The sequence below is a fragment of the Heptranchias perlo genome, chromosome 16 (genome assembly GCF_035084215.1).
Source record: "Heptranchias perlo isolate sHepPer1 chromosome 16, sHepPer1.hap1, whole genome shotgun sequence".
In the NCBI taxonomy this organism is placed as follows: domain Eukaryota; kingdom Metazoa; phylum Chordata; class Chondrichthyes; order Hexanchiformes; family Hexanchidae; genus Heptranchias; species Heptranchias perlo.
Genome location: NC_090340.1, coordinates 66,257,280 through 66,275,576, shown reverse-complemented (window position 1 = coordinate 66,275,576; position 18,297 = coordinate 66,257,280). Strand labels below are relative to the sequence as shown.

The 18,297-nt window shown below is 46.8% G+C and overlaps 1 protein-coding gene and 1 long non-coding RNA gene across 3 annotated transcripts in view; one reads left to right on the top strand and one right to left on the bottom strand.

The window, feature by feature from the left end:
- Window positions 1-18,297, top strand: part of LOC137333851 (aldo-keto reductase family 1 member B1-like) — a 61,856-nt gene that overhangs the window by 2,448 nt on the left and 41,111 nt on the right. The window lies entirely within an intron of this gene.
- Window positions 1-18,297, bottom strand: part of LOC137333854 (uncharacterized) — a 63,185-nt gene that overhangs the window by 20,796 nt on the left and 24,092 nt on the right. The window contains exons 2-3 of one of the 2 annotated variants that reach the window (XR_010965997.1): window positions 7,592-7,766; window positions 6,562-6,631 (exon numbers count right to left, since the gene is read on the bottom strand). This is a non-coding gene — a long non-coding RNA (uncharacterized lncRNA). The remainder of the gene's footprint in view (window positions 1-6,561; window positions 6,632-7,591; window positions 7,767-18,297) is intronic. The other variant, XR_010965998.1, reaches the window with a different exon arrangement.

Below are 18,297 nucleotides of genomic sequence, written 5' to 3'. Positions count from 1 at the left end.
CACAGTGAGTGGTTGGGATCTGGAATGCGCTGCCTGAGGGGGTGGTGGAGGCAGATTCAATCATGGCTTTCAAAAGGGAATTACATAAGTACTTGAAGGGAAAAAATTTGCAGGGCTACGGGGAAAGGGTGGGGGAGTGGGACTAGCTGGATTGCTCTTAGAGAGCCGGCATGGACTCAATGGGCTGAATGGCCTCCTTCTGAGCTGTAACCATTCTATGATTCTATAATACCCGGCCCCAGCCCCAATGCCCAGCCCCCAGTACCCAATATCTGGCCTAGGCCCTCAATACTCAACCCCTGACCCCCAATCCCTGGCATTGGGCACTGACCCTGGTTCCTGGCACTGGACATCCATCCTTCCCATTTACTCCCTTTGTATAAAGTCCCAATGGACCAAACCCCTCCCCATTCACTCCCAAAGGATTGAAGGAACGATGGACCAAATAGTTTCCCCATTCATTCTCACTGTGCAGATTTCTAATCTAAGCATAAAATGTGCCCTGTTTTTAATACTCAGAACAAGTTGAGTTGATGGTTAAATTGCATCGGACAGTCGTGTGTTATAATATGGAGTGTTGTTTTCAATATTTTGTTTTGATCCAGTGTTCCGTGTTGTTGAGCAGATCGAGTCTCAGATAATGATTAACCAGATGTGAGACACGTTTCTAAATGTGCATTGTCTGCAGCGTTTAGCAATCCTGAACTCAGCAGAACATCTCTCGATGAAGTTGCTATGTAGGTTTTTTTATATGCTCAGTGTTACAGTTCACCAGGTCAAGGTAGCAAAGCCATGGGAGGGGGGTGGGAGGGGATGGGAGCTCTTCATGGTGGGAGTGAGTAACAAAGCATGAATCTAAAATTCAGTCAGGGTGAGTGCCCCGTTGATGTTTGTACAGATAAAGTAAATGTTTACTGTGAGTGTTGCAACACATCGCTGAACCACCAGGTGAGTAAGGGGTTTTACACACAGATTTAGGCTGTGGAGCTGCTGGTGGAAACTTACTGTGTGCCTATCACAGGCAGTCGATACTCAAACAATCCATTCAACTCAATGTTTAACATAACAGAACAATTACTGATTTCACGGGTGTGTGCGCTGCCTTGGCGCACGGGTGTGTACCCGGGTGTAACAAGCTGATTCAGGCCCAGGACCCAGTGGTCAATTAGACACACAGACTAGATCTTAAAACAAGTGAGGTTTATTCCCCGATGTGTGTCTTTACTTGCAGCGATGAACAAGACAGTGCCAAATATTACTTTCCTCTTATTCCCTCAGTTCCTTCCTCTCCAAACTCCTCTCACCAACTAAACCATTTCCCTGCCTCTTATTCTTACTGGCCGAGAATCGTTCCAGATTAAAGGCAATTAAGGTCAATGATTTCTTAAAGCTATACGGCCTTTTACATAACTTCTTAAAGTTGTATCCCTATCTCAGATAGAGAGCTCTCAACGTGTAATGGTTCACCCATTGGCCCGCGTTCGCCCCCAGCCCAATGTCCCAATAAAAACAGAAAATGCTGGAAATACTCAACAGGTCAGGCAGCATCTGTGGAGAAAGAAACAGAGTTAACGTTTCAGGCCAATGACCTTTCTCCACAGACGCTGCCTGACCTGCCGAGTGTTTCCAGCATTTTCTGTTTTTATTTCAGATTTCCAGCATTTACAATATTTTGCTTCTAATTTTTGTCGATGGGGCTCCCAGTTGCTGCCGTAGATAAGAACATAAGAAATAGGAGCAGCAGTAGGCCAATCGGCCCCTCGAGCCTGCTCCGCCATTCAATAAGATCATGGCTGATCTGATCCTAACCCTCAAATTTAAATTTATGTCCAATTTCCTGCCCGCTCCCCGTAACCCCTAATTCCCTTTACTTCTAGGAAACTGTCTATTTCTGTTTTAAATTTATTTAATGATGTAGCTTCCTGGGGCAGCAAATTCCACACACCGACTACCCTCTGAGTGAAGAAGTTTCTCCTCATCTCAGTTTTGAAAGAGCAGCCCCTTATTCTAAGATTATGCCCCCTAGCTCTAGTTTCACCCATCCTTGGGAACATCCTTACCGCATCCACCCGATCAAGCCCCTTCACAATCTTATATGTTTCAATAAGATCGCCTCTCATTCTTCTGAACTCCAATGAGTAGAGTCCCAATCTACTCAACCTCTCCTCATATGTCCACCCCCTCATCCCCGGGATTAACCGAGTGAACCTTCTTTGTACTGCCTCGTGAGCAAGTATGTCTTTTCTTAAGTATGGACACCAAAACTGTATGCAGTATTCCAGGTGCGGTCTCACCAATACCTTATATAACTGCAGCAATACCTCCCTGTTTTTATATTCTATTCCCCTAGCAATAAAAGCCAACATTCCGTTGGCCTTCTTGATCACCTGCTGCACCTGCATACTAACTTTTTGATTTTCTTGCACTAGGACCCCCAGATCCCTTTGTACTGCAGTACTTTCCAGTCTCTTGCCATTAAGATAATAACTTGCTATCTGATTTTTTCCTGCCAAAGTGCATAACCTCACATTTTCCAATATTGTATTGCATGATTACGATATTACCTAGATAAGCAGAGGCCTCAAAATACCATCCAGTCATCGCTGAAAATTGGCAAGAGCCCCGAGCAGCCCAAATGATGTTGCCCATCACTGGGTGCTGCCCGTTGCCTGGTACCAGCGCCGCCCTCCAGTTGTTACAAAGGCCGTTTTTTCTTTGGCAGAATCCGTTAATGGGATCGGCCTATACCCTTTCGTAAGGACCAGGGTGGACAAGAAGTTGTCATTTCCCAGACATTCAATTGGTTTGTCCACCTGAGGCATGGGGTGAGCATCAAACTCGGATGCGTCGTTTAATTTTCTAAAAACATTACAGAATCTCCACCACCCATTGGGTTTCGGTCCCATAACTCTAGGGTTTGATTATTCACTGAGAGTCTTCTATTACTCCTCGCTCGAGCATTGTCCTGACCTCCTGGGAGACCTCTTGTTTCTTCACCTCGGGGATCCAATACAGTTTCACCGAGATTGTTATCACCAGAGGCGTTACGATATATTTAATAATGTTGAGTAGAATGGGCCTGTACTCTCTGGAGTTTGGAAGAATGAGAGGTGATCTCATTGAAACATATAAGATTCTGAGGGGGCTTGATAGTGGAGATGCTGAGAGATTGTTTCCTCTGGCTGAAGAGTCTAGAACTAAGGGGACATAGTCTCAGGATAAGGGGTCGGCCATTCAATACTGAGATGGGGAGGAATTCATAGAGGGTTGTGAATCTTTGGAATTCTCTACCCCAGAGGGCTGGATCTGAGTGGATGCTGAGTCGTTGAATATATTCAAGGCTGAGATGGATAGATTTTTGAACTCTAGGGGAATCAAGGGATATGGGGATCAGGCAGGAAAGTGGAGTTGAGGTCGAAGATCAGCCATGATCTGACTGAATGGCGGAGCAGGCTCGAGGGGCCGAATGGCCTACTCCTGCTCCTATTTCTCATGTTCTTATAACATGTTTTCCCGGGTCGAGAGGTAAAAACATCCCGATTTCTTTGGACTAATTTGAGCAGTTTTAATTGCTGCTGTGGCGTTGGTTCTTCAGCCAGGTGAACTCCCCCGGCTTCCTGAGTCTTAGTTTCCAAATGAGGCCCTGACTCGGACACAAGGGTCTCCTCATCTCTCCATGGTTTTAACAGGTTAATATGAATGATCTACTCTTTCCATCTTCTTCCAGGCTAACTCACTTCCTAGTTTACAGGCCCTACCTGTTCCACGATCGTGTACTGCCGTTGAGCCACCAGTTTGCTCCCGGATGCGGGAAGCTGAAGCAAAGCTCGGTGGCCCTGAATGAGCTGCCTCACCTCGGCCTGCTTATTGTAGTAGACCCGTTGCTTTTCTTGGGTCTTTTCCAGCTGTCCCCTAACTATAGGAGTGACTGCCTCCACCCTCCCCTCATGTGTTCCACCACATTCCGCGAAGGACTATTCTCCTCCCACTCTTCCCGATAATATCTAGAAGCCCACAGATTGTCTCCCACAGAGGAGCTCGAATGGTGAAAACCCCATCAAGGCCTGTGGAACTTCTCCAATTGCAAACATTAAGTACAGTAACAAGGTGTCCCAGTTCTTTCCCCTCCTGTCAACTACATTCTTTAACATACTTTTCAAAGTTTTATTGAAACGCTCTACCAACCCATCGGCCTGGGGACGATATTCCGAGGTTCGTAGAGCCTTAATCTTTAACAACGCACATCGGTCTCCCATTAGTTTGGATATAAACGGAGTCCCTGATCTGTCAGAATCTCTTGGAATTCCTACCCTGGAAGACACCCAGACCAATTAATTGGCAATGTTTTTTGATACCATGTTCCGTAAGGGAATAGTTTCTGGATACCCGATTGCATAATCCACTATCATTGGAATATACTGGTATCCCTTGGCAGACCGTTCCAAAGGTCCCACCAGGTCCATAGCAATTATTTCGAAGTGTACATCGATTATGAGTAGGGGGACGAATGAAGCAGGGAGACGAGGTTTAGGTCCTGCCAATTGATATTCTGGGCAGGACTTGCATTACAGTGGATCTTCTTTATAAATCCCTGGTTAAAAAAGTCATAAGATTTTCTCCTGGGTTTTTTCGACCCTGAGATGTCTGGTGTTTATGGGCCAGACCTAATACTAGCTGTTGGAAGGGTTTTAGAACCAATAGTTGTTCTACCTTTATCCCATGCTCACTGGTCACCCTGTATAACAAACCATTCTCAATTATATAGGAAGGCCCAACCCTTTTTAATTTACTGGGTGTCCATTAATTGATATCACTTCGGTTTTCACGTTGAGAAAAGCCGGGTCATTAGCCTGTTCTGGTTTGAAATCGGTCACACTCATGGGAAATTCCTCTAGGCAATTTCCCCTTCTCCTAGGAAGGTCCTCTCGAGAACCTTCTCCCCCTGCGTCTGGCAGAGGTGCTCTACTAGTAGAAGGGGTCTCGAGTTGGTCGCCTACTAAAATGTTAGGGACCTGTTCCCCAGCTCCTCGAGCTTTATCCCGCCTCTGCTCTGCTTTAGATTTTCATTTCTTCCCACCTCCCTGAAATATTCGGGGTCCACAAAGGGAAAATATTGAGCGAACTCCTCATTGGTGTCCATGTCCGTCACGGGCCTATTCTGAACCTTGTTTTTGACCAGGGCTTTAAATTCCGGGATATCCCTTCCCAGGATCACAGGGCGAGGGAGGCCCAGAACTACGCCTGCAGGAATGGCCTGTCTTTCCCCATCAGCGGGGGTAATACCGCATAGCCCCATCTACACACCGTACCACCTAACTGGGGAAGCCAAAGCAGGTTGGCAGCTACCAAGGTCATGGTGCACTGGAATTAGTCATCTCTTTACCCTTTAACTTTATGGGCTTTAATAAATCCAGGACAAAGCAGCCCACTTGATTGGCACCCCATCCACCACCCTAAACATTCACTCCCTCCACCACCGGCGCACCGTGGCTGCAGTGTGCACCATCCACAGGACGCACTGCAGCAACTCGCCAAGGCTTCTTCGACAGCATCTCCCAAACACACGATCTCTACCACCTAGAAGGACAAGAGCAACAGGTACATGGGAACAACACCACCTGCACGTTCCCCTCCAAGTCACACATCATCCCGACTTGGAAATATATCGCCGTTCCTTCATCGTTGCTGGGTCAAAATCCTGGAACTCCCTTCCTAACAGCACTGTGGGAGAACCTTCACCACACGGACTGCAGCGGTTCAAGAAGGCGGCTCACCACCACCTTCTCAAGGGCAATTAGGGATGGGCAATAAATGCCGGCCTCGCCAGCGACGCTCACATCCCATGAATGAATTAAAAAAAAAACAATGGGTGGCCTCCACATGGCTCACAGTTTGCACTCAGCCCATCCAATAATCCTCCCCAGGGGCTGGGTTCTGGTTTCCCAGACTACAGTCCATAGGTTTCCCAGTGTTAGGATGTCATCTGGCAATATGCCCTCACCCATAACAACAATAACATCGCACCAGCCTACATTACAATGTTCCTTCACAGCTTCTTGTTGCCCTTCAGCACCCCTTCCCCCCCCCCCCCCCCCACTGTAGTTTACCAGGATCTCCCCGGTTCTTAGAGTCATAGAGTTATACAGCACGGATAGAGGCCCTTCGGCCCATCATGTCCGCGCCGGCCATCAAGCCCAGTCTAATCTAATCCCATATTCCAGCATTTGGTCCGTAGCCTTGTATGCTATGGCATTTCAAGTGCTCATCCAAATGCTTCTTGAATGTTGTGAGGGTTCCTGCCTCCACAACCCTCTCAGGCAGTGAGTTCCAGACTCCAACCACCCTCTGGGTGAAAAAGTTCTTTCTCAAATCCCCTCTAAACCTCCCGCCTTTTACCTTGAATCTATGTCCCCTTGTTATAGAACCCTCAACGAAGGGAAAAAGCTCCTTAGTATCCATCCTATCTGTGCCCCTCATAATTTTGTACACAAGACCCTAGAATCCACAAACTCTAACCTTAGACAAATTTAGCAGGAAAATACTCACCAACCAATCACTTACCTCTTCCTTGGTGACGTCCCACTTTGGATTACTTTGGGCCAGGAGGGTCCTCGATCGCGAGCCAGTTCCCCTGTCGCCATACAATATTGGAAAATGTGAGGTTATGCACTTTGGCAGGAAAAATCAGAGAGCAAGTTATTATCTTGATGGCGTGAAACTGGAAAGCACTGCAGTACAAAGGGATCTGGGGGTCCCAGTGCAAGAAAATCAAAAAGTTAGTATGCAGGTGCAGCAGGTGATCAAGAAGGCCAACGGAATGTTGGCTTTTATTGCTCGGGGGATAGAATATAAAAACAGGGAGGTATTGCTGCAGTTATATAAGGTATTGGTGAGACCGCACCTGGAATACTGCATACAGTTTTGGTGCCCATTCTTAAGAAAAGACATACTTGCTCTCGAGGCAGTACAAAGAAGGTTCACTCGGTTAATCCCGGGGATGAGGGGGTGGACATATGAGGAGAGGTTGAGTAGATTGGGACTCTACTCATTGGAGTTCAGAAGAATGAGAGGCGATCTTATTGAAACATATAAGATTGTGAAGGGGCTTGATCGGGTGGATGCAGTAAGGATGTTCCCAAGGATGGGTGAAACTAGAGCTAGGGGGCATAATCTTAGAATAAGGGGCTGCTCTTTCAAAACTGAGATGAGGAGAAACTTCTTCACTCAGAGGGTAGTAGGTCTGTGGAATTTGCTGCCCCAGGAAGCTGTGGAAGCTACATCATTAAATAAATTTAAAACAGAAATAGACAGTTTCCTAGAAGTAAAGGGAATTAGGGGTTACGGGGAGCGGGCAGGAAATTGGACATGAATTTAGATTTGAGGTTAGGATCAGATCAGCCATGATCTTATTGAATGGCGGAGCAGGCTCGAGGGGCCGATTGGCCGACTCCTGCTCCTATTTCTTATGTCGCTCTACTATGACCACCAACTCCTGGGCCTCCGCCAGCTATCTGTCTCTGACCCACCTCCCGACGTTCGGGGGTCGAGCTCGGATGAACCAGTCAATGACATCCTGCTGCACAATCCTCACCCGGTTATTTGTCTCGGGCTGCAGCCATCGTCGGGCCGGGTGCATCAGGTGGTACATCTGTGACCTCGGAGCTTTCCCACCTCTTGGCCAGGATTGGACCCGCCGAGCTCTCACCCTGGGGTTACTCCAGTACGGCCCGGGATTTCCCCTTTCGGTGTCCGGTAATCAGCTGCATCTGTCCGTTCCAAGTCAAAGATTGTATTTTGAGCGTCTCGTACAAAACAAGGAGCCACACTCCCCGCCCACTGCTCGTGCTCTGCAAGTGGTTCGAAGGCCAGACAGTAAAGCTCCACGTCGTCATCCAGTCATCCTCTGTAACACCAAGCTAGGCCCGATAGACTGCGGCTCTGTGGCCGGCACCCGCCTCCCGGCACCCGGCTCGAGGCGCGGGACCCTCCCGGCACCCGGCACCCGGCTCCCGGCTCGAGCGCGGGACCCTCCCGGCACCCGGCTCCCGGCTCGAGCGCGGGACCCTCCCGGCACCCGGCTCCCGGCTCGAGCGCGGGACCCTCCCGCCACCAGCCCGCGCCTCTCACTCTGGTCTGATCTGATTCGTTTCTTTTTGGAGTCCCGGAATGTGAAGGCAATGTGGTCCGTGTGAACACTCAGCATTTGCTCCAGGATTGTGGGTCTTGGTCTTTCTCAGAGGGCCAAAATCCCACTTCAGATACCATGTGTAACAAGTTGATGCAGGCCCAGACCTCGTGGCCAATTGGACTCGCAGACTAGATCTTAAAACAAGTGAGGCTTATTCCCATGAGGTAATGGTTGACGGGTGTTTTTGTGACTGGAAGGCTGTTTCCAGTGGAGTCTGGCAGGGCTCAGAACTAGGCCCCTTGCTTTTTGTGGTATATGTTAATGATTTGGACTTGAATGTAGGGGGCATCATTAAGAAATTTGCAGATGATACAAAAATTGGCCGTGTGGTTGATAGTGAGGAGGAAAGCTGTAGACTGCAGGAAGATATCAATGGACTGGTCAGGTGGGCAGAAAAGTGGCAAATGGAATTCAGTCCGGAGAAGTGTGAGGTAATGAATTTGGGGAGAGCAAACAAGGCACGGGGAATACACAATAAATGGGAGGATACTGAGAGGTGTAGAGGAAGTGAGGGACCTTGGAGTGCATGTCCACAGATCCCCGAAGGTAGCAGGACAGGTAGATAAGGTGTTTAAGAAGGCATATGGAATGCTTTCCTTTATTAGCTGAGGCACAGGATATAAGAGCAGGGATGTTATGCTGCAACTGTATAAAACACTAGTTAGGCCACAGCTTGAGTACTGGGTACAGTTCTGGTCACCACATTACAGGAAAGATGTGATTGCACTAGAGAGGGTACAGAGGAGATTTACGAGGATATTGCCAGAACTGGAGAATTTTATCTATGAGGAAAGATTGGAAAGGCTGGGGTTGTTATTCTTGGATCAGAGGAGGCTGAGGGGAGATTTAATTCAGGTACAAAATTATGAACGATCTCGATAGAGTGGATAGGGAGGACCTATTTCCCTTAGCAGAGAGGTCAATAACCAGGGGGCATAGATTTAAAGTGATTGGTAGAAAGATTAGAGGGGAGCTGAGGAAAAACTTTTTCACCCAGAGGGTTGTGGGGGTCTGGAACTCACGGCCTGAAAGGGTGGTAGAAGCAGAAACCCATTTAACAAGTACTTGGATGTGCACCTGAAGTGCTGTAATCTACAGGGCTACGGACCAAGTGCGGGAAAGTGGGATTAGACTGGGAGGCTCATTTTTGTCCGGCCGGACACGATGGGCCGAATGGCCTCCTTCTGTGCTGTAAATTTTCTATGATTCTTTGATTCCCCCAGATGTGGTCTTTACTTGCAGCGATGAACATGACAGGAATAGGCATTTCCCACCTACCTCTTTATTCCCTCACTTCCTTCCTCTCCCCAACAAACCATTTCCCTGCCTTTTATTCTTACAGGCTGAGAGTCGTTCCTGATTAAAGGCAAATAAGGTCGATGATTTCTTAAAGCTATACTGCCTTTATATAACTTCTTAAGGTGAGATCCCTATCTTGGTCACAGAGCTCTCAACATGCTATGGCTAAACACGGATGCACAGGCCCTGCCGTTGCACGCGGATGCATAGGCCCTGCCTATTTATCTAATCACACAGACGGGCGCACAGTATCATAGAAAGTTACGGCACAGAAGGAGGCCATTTGGCCCATCATGTCCGTGCTGGACAAAAAAGAGCCACCAGCCTAATCCCACTTTCCAGCACTTGGTCCGTAGCCCTGTAGGTTAGGACACATCAAGTGCACATCCAAATACCTTTTAAATGAGTTGAGGGTTTCTGCCTCGACCACCCTTTCAGGCAGCAAGTTCCAGACCCCCACCACCCTCTGGGTGAAAGATTTTTCCTCAGCTCCCCTCTAATCCTTCTATCAATTACTTTAAATCTGTGCTCCCTGGTCACTGACCCCTTTGCTAAGGGAAATAGGTCCCCCCTATCCACTCTATCTAGTCCTGTCATACTCTTATACACCTCAATTAAATCTCCTCTCAGCCTCCTTTGTTCCAAAGAAAATCACCCCAGCCTATCCAATCTTTCCTCATAGATAAAATTCTCCAGTCCTGGCAACATCCTCGTAAATCTCCTCTATACCCTCTAGTGCAATTACATCTTTCCTGTAATGTGATGACCAGAACTGTACACAGTGCTCAAGCTGTGGCCTAACTAGTGTTTTATACAGTTCCAGCATTACCTCCCTGCTCTTATATTCTATGCCTCGGCTAATAAAGGAAAGTATTCCAGATGCCTTTTTAACCACCTTATCTACCTGTCCTGCTACCTTCAGGGATCTGTGAAAATGCACTCCAAGGTCGCTTTGTTCATCTTTTTTTATTCGTTCATGGGATGTGGGCGTCGCTGGCGAGGCCAGCATTTATTGCCCATCCCTAATTGCCCTTGAGAAGGTGGCGGTGAGCTGCCTTCATGAACCGCTGCAGTCCGTGTGGTGAAGGTTCTCCCACAGTGCTGTTAGGAAGGGAGTTCCAGGATTTTGACCCAGCGACAATGAAGGAACGGCGATATATTTCCAAGTCGGGATGGTGTGTGACTTGGAGGGGAACGTGCAGTTGGTGTTGTTCCCATGTGCCTGTTGCCCTTGTCCTTCTAGGTGGTAGAGGTCGCGGGTTTGGGAGGAGCTGTCGAAGAAGCCTTGGTGAGTTGCTGCAGTGCATCCTGTGGATGGTACACACTGCAGCCACAGTGCGCCGGTGGTGAAGAGAGTGAATGTTTAAGGTGGTGGATGGGGTGCCAATCAAGCGGGCTGCTTTGTCCTAGATGGTGTCAAACTTCTTGAGTGTTGTTGGAGTTGTTGTGGAGAGTATTCCATCACACTCCTGACTTGTGCCTTGTAGCTGGTGGAAAGGCTCTACACTTCTCAGTATCCTCCCACTCCCTTGCCTTGTTTGCCCTCCCCAAATGCATTGCCTCACACTTCTGGATTGAATTCCATTTTTCTGCCCACCTGACCAGTCCATTGATATCTTCCTGCAGTCTACAGCTTTCCTCCTCACTATCAACCACACGGCCAATTTTTGTATCACCTGCAAACTTCTTAATCACGCCCCCCAACTTCAAGTCCAAGTTATTAATATATACCACAAAAAGCAAGGGACCGAGTACCGAGCCTTGAGGAACCCCACTGGAAACAGCCTTCCAATCGCAAAGACACCCGTCAACCATTACCCTTTGTTTCCTATGTGCCCTGCCTTTATATGGGGAATGATTGCAATGCATATAAATATATAAGAGTCATTAATTTAATCCCCCTAAACAAGAGCCTAGAATTTCTGATGGGCATTACTGTAACACAGACTGACTGGAAAGTCTAGGCCAGGGAGTAAAGACTGGTGGCCTACAACAGGGGAGGGAAGAGTGCAGTGGAGCCTAGTCTGAGAGCAGGACAACAGTGTTGGTTTGTGACTAACTTAAAAATGTAAGAGGAAATACAAAGAGAAAAGGCCATTTAGCCAACCAGATTCACCCCTCATCACTGTTTTGAAGGTGGGAGTCACATTTGCTATTTTGCAGTCCTCTGGGACTTGATCAAGTCCAGTGAACTCTGAGAAATGTCCACAAGGGTCTCGCAGTCCTTGAGCAAATTTGTTCCGAACCCTGGGATGAAGGTGGTCAGATCCAGCAGCTTTATCTACCTTGAGCTTCAACAACCTCCCCAACATGTCCTTTCGGGATTTTACAATTCTTCAGTCTACATTCATCTTTAAACCGTACCCTCAATTCTGGCATTTCTACCCATTTTTTTCCCAATACACTGTTGAACAATAACAGTTAAATATTTCAGCAATTTCTCTATCATCAGACACCGTTTCCCCAATTGTCATTTCTCTCTGGTCCAACCGCTCTCTGCAGCTTTAGTTTACTCCTGACGTATTGAAGAATGCTTCACTGTCCTGCTTTATGTTTTCCTCGTGATCCCGCATCAGTTTTTTGCCATTTCTCAGCCTATATTTAGAAATCTCCCTCTCCTGTTCCTTTCCTGAATATTTACATATTTTGGCTGCTTTCTCTTTCTCCTCACGCCCATCATGACTCTGTTACTAACTCAGACTGCTCTTACTCTTTGATTCTGCCCCTGACCTATTTCAGGGTTAAATTCCCTTTCCATCTTAAAAACCATCCCTTTGAAACTATTCTACTTTCCTTCCACATTTTACCGTTCCCGTGATTCTCTCATACCCTTAAAATCAGCTGGTTTGAAATGTAGCTTTTTAATCAGCTTCCTTTTGTGTTCTACCTTTGTGTTTATCCTGAATGTGGAGATGCCGGTGATGGACTGGGGTTGACAATTGTAAACAATTTTACAACACCAAGTTATAGTCCAACATAGTCATTTCCACACCGTTCACCTGAGGAAGGAGGAAGCCTCCGAAAGCTTGTGGAATTTAAAATAAATTTGTTGGACTATAACTTGGTGTTGTAAAATTGTTTACAATTTATCCTGAATAGAGAGACTTGCATTTATGTAGCGGCTTTCACTACCTCAGGACGTCCCAAAGTGCTTTACAGCCAATGAAGTACTTTTGAAGTGTAGTCATTGTAATATAGGAAACACGGCAGCCAATTTGCACACAGCAAGATCCCACAAACAGCAATCTGATAATTGACCAGATAATCTATTTTAATGTTGTTGGTTGAGGGATAAATATTGGCCCCAGGCCAATATGGGATTAGATTAGACAGGGCTTGATGGCCGGCGCGGACACGATGGGCCGAAGGGCCTCTATCCGTGCTGTATAACTCTATGACTCTATGAGGACACCAGGGAAACTTATTCTTAACCTATTGTTCTGTTTTCTTCTCCCCCCTGCTATGCTAGTTTAAATCCACCCGATTGTTTTATTCACCCTTTCTGTACCCACTCCGGTTCTGTCCCTCATGAACAACTTCCCTCTGCCTCAGAATTGGTCCCAATGCCCCAGGAATCTGAAACCCTTCCTCCTGCACCATCTCTCAAGCCACGCATTAATGGTCTAACCTGCCCGGTGTGTGGCACAGGAAGTAATCCTGAGATCACCACCCTTGGGATCTTACTCTTCAGCTGTGACCCTAACTCCTTGCTCTGCCTCTGCACAGCCTCCCTACTACTCCTTCCTACCTAACTGGTTTTGACATAGACCACGACTTCTGGCAGCTCTCCCTCCCTTTCCAAAGGTTTTTCCACCCGCTCCGTTATGTCCTTTACCCTGGCACCCGGGAGGCAACACACCATTCAGGACTCATGGTCACTACTGCAAAAAGGCTGTCTATCCCTCTAATAATTGAATCTCCCACCACTGCCACTCTCCTATTCTCCTCCTGGGTAACTCCTTTCTCCAAGCAGTAATGCACCTGCTTCCCCTCCCTGTATCTCCGATCTTGCCCCATCACAGGCTCTCAGCACTGAATAATCATTGGACAGTTTCAGAAGCCAGTTGTCGTGGTGCATATAGGTACCAACGATATAGGTAAAAAACGGGATGAGGTCCTACATGCTGAATTTAGGGAGTTAGGAGTTAAACTAAAAAGTAGGACCTCAAAGATAGCAATCTCAGGATTGCGACCAGTGCCACGGGCTAGTCAGAGTAGGAATGACAGGATAGCTAGGATGAATACGTGGCTTGAGAGATGGTGCAAGAGGGAGGGATTCAAATTCCTGGGCCATTGGAACCGGTTCTGGGGGAGGTGGGACCAGTACAAATTGGACGGTCTGCATCTGGGCAGGACTGGAACCAATGTCCGAGGGGGAGTGTTTGCTAGTGCTGTTGGGGAGGGTTTAAACTAATGTGGCGGGGGATGGGAACCGATGCAGGAAGTCAGTGGGAAGTAAAGTGGTGACAGAAACAAAAGGCAGTAAGGGAGAGTGTACAAAACATGACCGGACAGATGGTCTGAGAAAGCAGGGCAAAGACCAAGGGAAGTCTAGATTAAACTGCATTTATTTCAATGCAAGAAGTCTGATGGGCAAGGCAGATGAACTCAGGGCATGGGTGGGTACATGGGATGTTATAGCTATTACTGAAACATGGCTAAGGGAGGGGCAGGACTGGCAGCTCAATGTTCCAGGGTACAGATGCTTCAGGAAAGATAGAGCAGGAGGTAAGAGAGGAGGGGGAGTTGCATTCTTGATTAGGGAGAACATCACGGCAGTAGTGAGAGGGGATATATCCGAGGGTTCGCCCACTGAGTCTATATGGGTAGAACTGAAAAATAAGAAGGGAGAGATCACTTTGAAAGGATTGTACTACAGACCCCCAAATAGTCAACGGGAAATTGAGGAGCAAATATGTAAGGAGATTACAGACAGCTGCAAGAAAAATAGGGTGGTAATAGTAGGGGACTTTAACTTTCCCAACATTGACTGGGACAGCCATAGCATTAGGGGCTTGGATGGAGAGAAATTTGTTGAGTGTATTCAGGAGGAATTTCTCATTCAGTATGTGGATGGCCCGACTAGAGAGGGGGCAAAACTTGACCTCCTCTTGGGAAATAAGGAAGGGCAGGTGACAGAAGTGTTCGTGAGGGATCACTTTGGGACCAGTGATCATAATTCCATTAGTTTTAAGATAGCTATGGAGAAGGATAGGTCTGGCCCAAAAGTTAAAATTCTAAATTGGGGAAAGGCCAATTTTGATGGTATTAGACAGGAACTTTCAGAAGTTGATTGGGAGAGTCTGTTGGCAGGCAAAGGGATGTCTGGTAAGTGGGAGGCTTTCAAAAGTGTGTTTACCAGGGTTCAGGGTAAGCACATTCCTTATAAAGTGAAGGGCAAGGCTGGTAGAAGTAGGGAACCTTGGATGACTCTGGAGATTGAGGCCCTAGTCAAAAAGAAGAAGGAGGCATATGACATGCATAGACAGCTGGGATCAAGGGAGAGAGTAGGGCCTCTTAAGGATCAACAAGGTCATCTATTTGCGGAACCACAAGAGTTGGGTGAGATCCTGAATGAATATTTCACATCGGTATTTACGGTTGAGAAAGGCATGGATGTTAGGGAACTTGGGGAAATAAATAGTGATGTCTTGAGGAGTGTACATATTACAGAGAGGGAGGTGCTGAAAGTCTTAACGCGCATCAAGGTAGATAAATCTCCGGGACCTGATGAAATGTATCCCAGGACGTTATGGGAGGTTAGGGAGGAAATTGCGGGTCCCCTAGCAGAGATATTTGAATCATCCACCGCTACAGGTGAGGTGCCTGAAGATTGGAGGGTAGCAAATGTTGTGCCTTTGTTTAAGAAGGGCGGCAGGGAAAAGCCTGGGAACTACAGACCGGTGAGCCTGACATCTGTAGTGGGTAAGTTGTTAGAGGGTATTCTGAGAGACAGGATCTACATGCATTTGGAGAGGCAGGGACTGATTAGGAACAGTCAGCATGGTTTTGTGAGAGGAAAATCATGTCTCACGAATTTGATTGAGTTTTTTGAAGGGGTAACCAAGAAGATAGATGAGGGCTGTGCAGTAGACGTGGTCTACATGGACTTTAGCAAAGCCTTTGACAAGGTACCGCATGGTAGGTTGTTACATAAGGTTAAATCTCACGGGATCCAAGGTGAGGTAGCCAATTGGATACAAAATTGGATTGACGACAGAAGACAGAGGGTGGTTGTAGAGGGTTGTTTTTCAAACTGGAGGCCTGTGACCAGCGGTGTGCCTCAGGGATCGGTGCTGGGTCCGCTGTTATTTGTTATTTATATTAATGATTTGGATGAGAATTTAGGAGGCATGGTTAGTAAGTTTGCAGATGACACCAAGATTGGTGGCATTGTGGACAGTGAAGAAGGTTATCTAGGATTGCAACGGGATCTTGATAAATTGGGCCAGTGGGCCGATGAATGGCAGATGGAGTTTAATTTAGATAAATGTGAGGTGATGCATTTTGGTAGATCGAATCGGGCCAGGACCTACTCCGTTAATGGTAGGGCGTTGGGGAGAGTTATAGAACAAAGAGATCTAGGAGTACAGGTTCATAGCTCCTTGAAAGTGGAGTCACAGGTGGATAGGGTGGTGAAGAAGGCATTCAGCAAGCTTGGTTTCATTGGTCAGAACATTGAATACAGGAGTTGGGATGTCTTGTTGAAGTTGTACAAGACATTAGTTAGGCCACACTTGGAATACTGTGTACAGTTCTGGTCACCCTATTATAGAAAGGATATTATTAAACTAGAAAGAGTGCAGAAAAGATTTACTAGGATGCAAATACATAAAGGGCAAAAGGGTAACAAGGGAGAGAGTAGGGTCTCTTAAGGATCAACAAGGTCATCTATGTGCGGAACCACAAGAGATGGGTGAGATCCTGAATGAATATTTCACATCGGTATTTACGGTTGAGAAAGGCATGGATGTTAGGGAACTTGGGGAAATAAATAGTGATGTCTTGAGGAGTGTACATATTACAGAGAGGGAGGTGCTGGAAGTCTTAACGCGCATCAAGGTAGATAAATCTCCGGGACCTGATGAAATGTATCCCAGGACGTTATGGGAGGTGAGGGAGGAAATTGCGGGTCCCCTAGCAGAGATATTTGAATCATCCACCGCTACAGGTGAGGTGCCTGAAGATTGGAGGGTAGCAAATGTTGTGCCTTTGTTTAAGAAGGGCGGCAGGGAAAAGCCTGGGAACTACAGACCAGTGAGCCTGACATCTGTAGTGGGTAAGTTGTTTGAGGGTATTCTGAGGGACAGAATCTACAGGCATTTGGAGAGGCAGGGACTAATTAGGAACAGTCAGCATGGTTTTGTGAGAGGAAAATCATGTCTCACGAATTTGATTGAGTTTTTTGAAGGGGTAACCAAGAAGATAGATGAGGGCTGTGCAGTAGACGTGGTCTACATGGACTTCAGCAAAGCATTTGACAAGGTACCGCATGGTAGGTTGTTACATAAGGTTAAATCTCATGGGATCCAAGGTGAGGTAGCCAATTGGATACAAAATTGGCTTGACGACAGAAGACAGAGGGTGGTTGTCGAGGGTTGTTTTTCAAACTGGATGCCTGTGTCCAGCGGTGTGCCTCAGGGATCGGTGCTGGGTCCGCTGTTATTTGTTATTTATATTAATGATTTGGATGAGAATTTAGGAGGCATGGTTAGTAAGTTTGCAGATGACACCAAGATTGGTGGCATTGTGGACAGTGAAGAAGGTTATCTAGGATTGCAACGGGATCTTGATAAATTGGGCCAGTGGGCCGATGAATGGCAGATGGAGTTTAATTTCGATAAATGTGAGGTGATGCATTTTGGTAGATCGAATCGGGCCAGGACCTACTCCGTTAATGGTAGGGCGTTGGGGAGAGTTATAGAACAAAGAGATCTAGGAGTACAGGTTCATAGCTCCTTGAAAGTGGAGTCACAGGTGGATAGGGTGGTGAAGAAGGCATTCAGCAAGCTTGGTTTCATTGGTCAGAACATTGAATACAGGAGTTGGGATGTCTTGTTGAAGTTGTACAAGACATTAGTTAGGCCACACTTGGAATACTGTGTACAGTTCTGGTCACCCTATTATAGAAAGGATATTATTAAACTAGAAAGAGTGCAGAAAAGATTTACTAGGATGCTACCGGGACTTGATGGTTTGACTTACAGGGAGAGGTTAGACAGACTGGGACTTTATTCCCTGGAGAGTAGGAGGTTAAGGGGTGATCTTATAGAAGTCTATAAAATAATGAGGGGCATAGATAAGGTCGATAGTCAAAATCTTTTCCCAAAGGTAGGGGAGTCTATAACGAGGGGGCACAGATTTAAGGTGAGAGGGGAGAGATACAAAAGGATCCAGAGGGGCAATTTTTTCACTCAAAGGGTGGTGAGTGTCTGGAACGAGCTGCCAGAGGCAGTAGTAGAGGCGGGTACAATTTTGTCTTTTAAAAAGCATTTGGACAGTTACATGGGTAAGATGGGTATAGAGGGATATGGGCCAAGTGCAGGCAATTGGGACTAGCTTAGTGGTATAAACTGGGCGACATGGACATGTTGGGCCGAAGGGCCTGTTTCCATGTTGTAACTTCTATGATTCTATGATTCTATCTATGATGCTACCGGGACTTGATGGTTTGACTTATAGGGAGAGGTTGGATCGACTGAGACTTTTTTCTCTGGAGGTTTAGGGGTGATCTTATAGAAGCCTGTAAAATAATGAGGGGCATAGATAAGGTAGATAGTCAAAATCTTTTCCCAAAGGTAGGGGAGTCT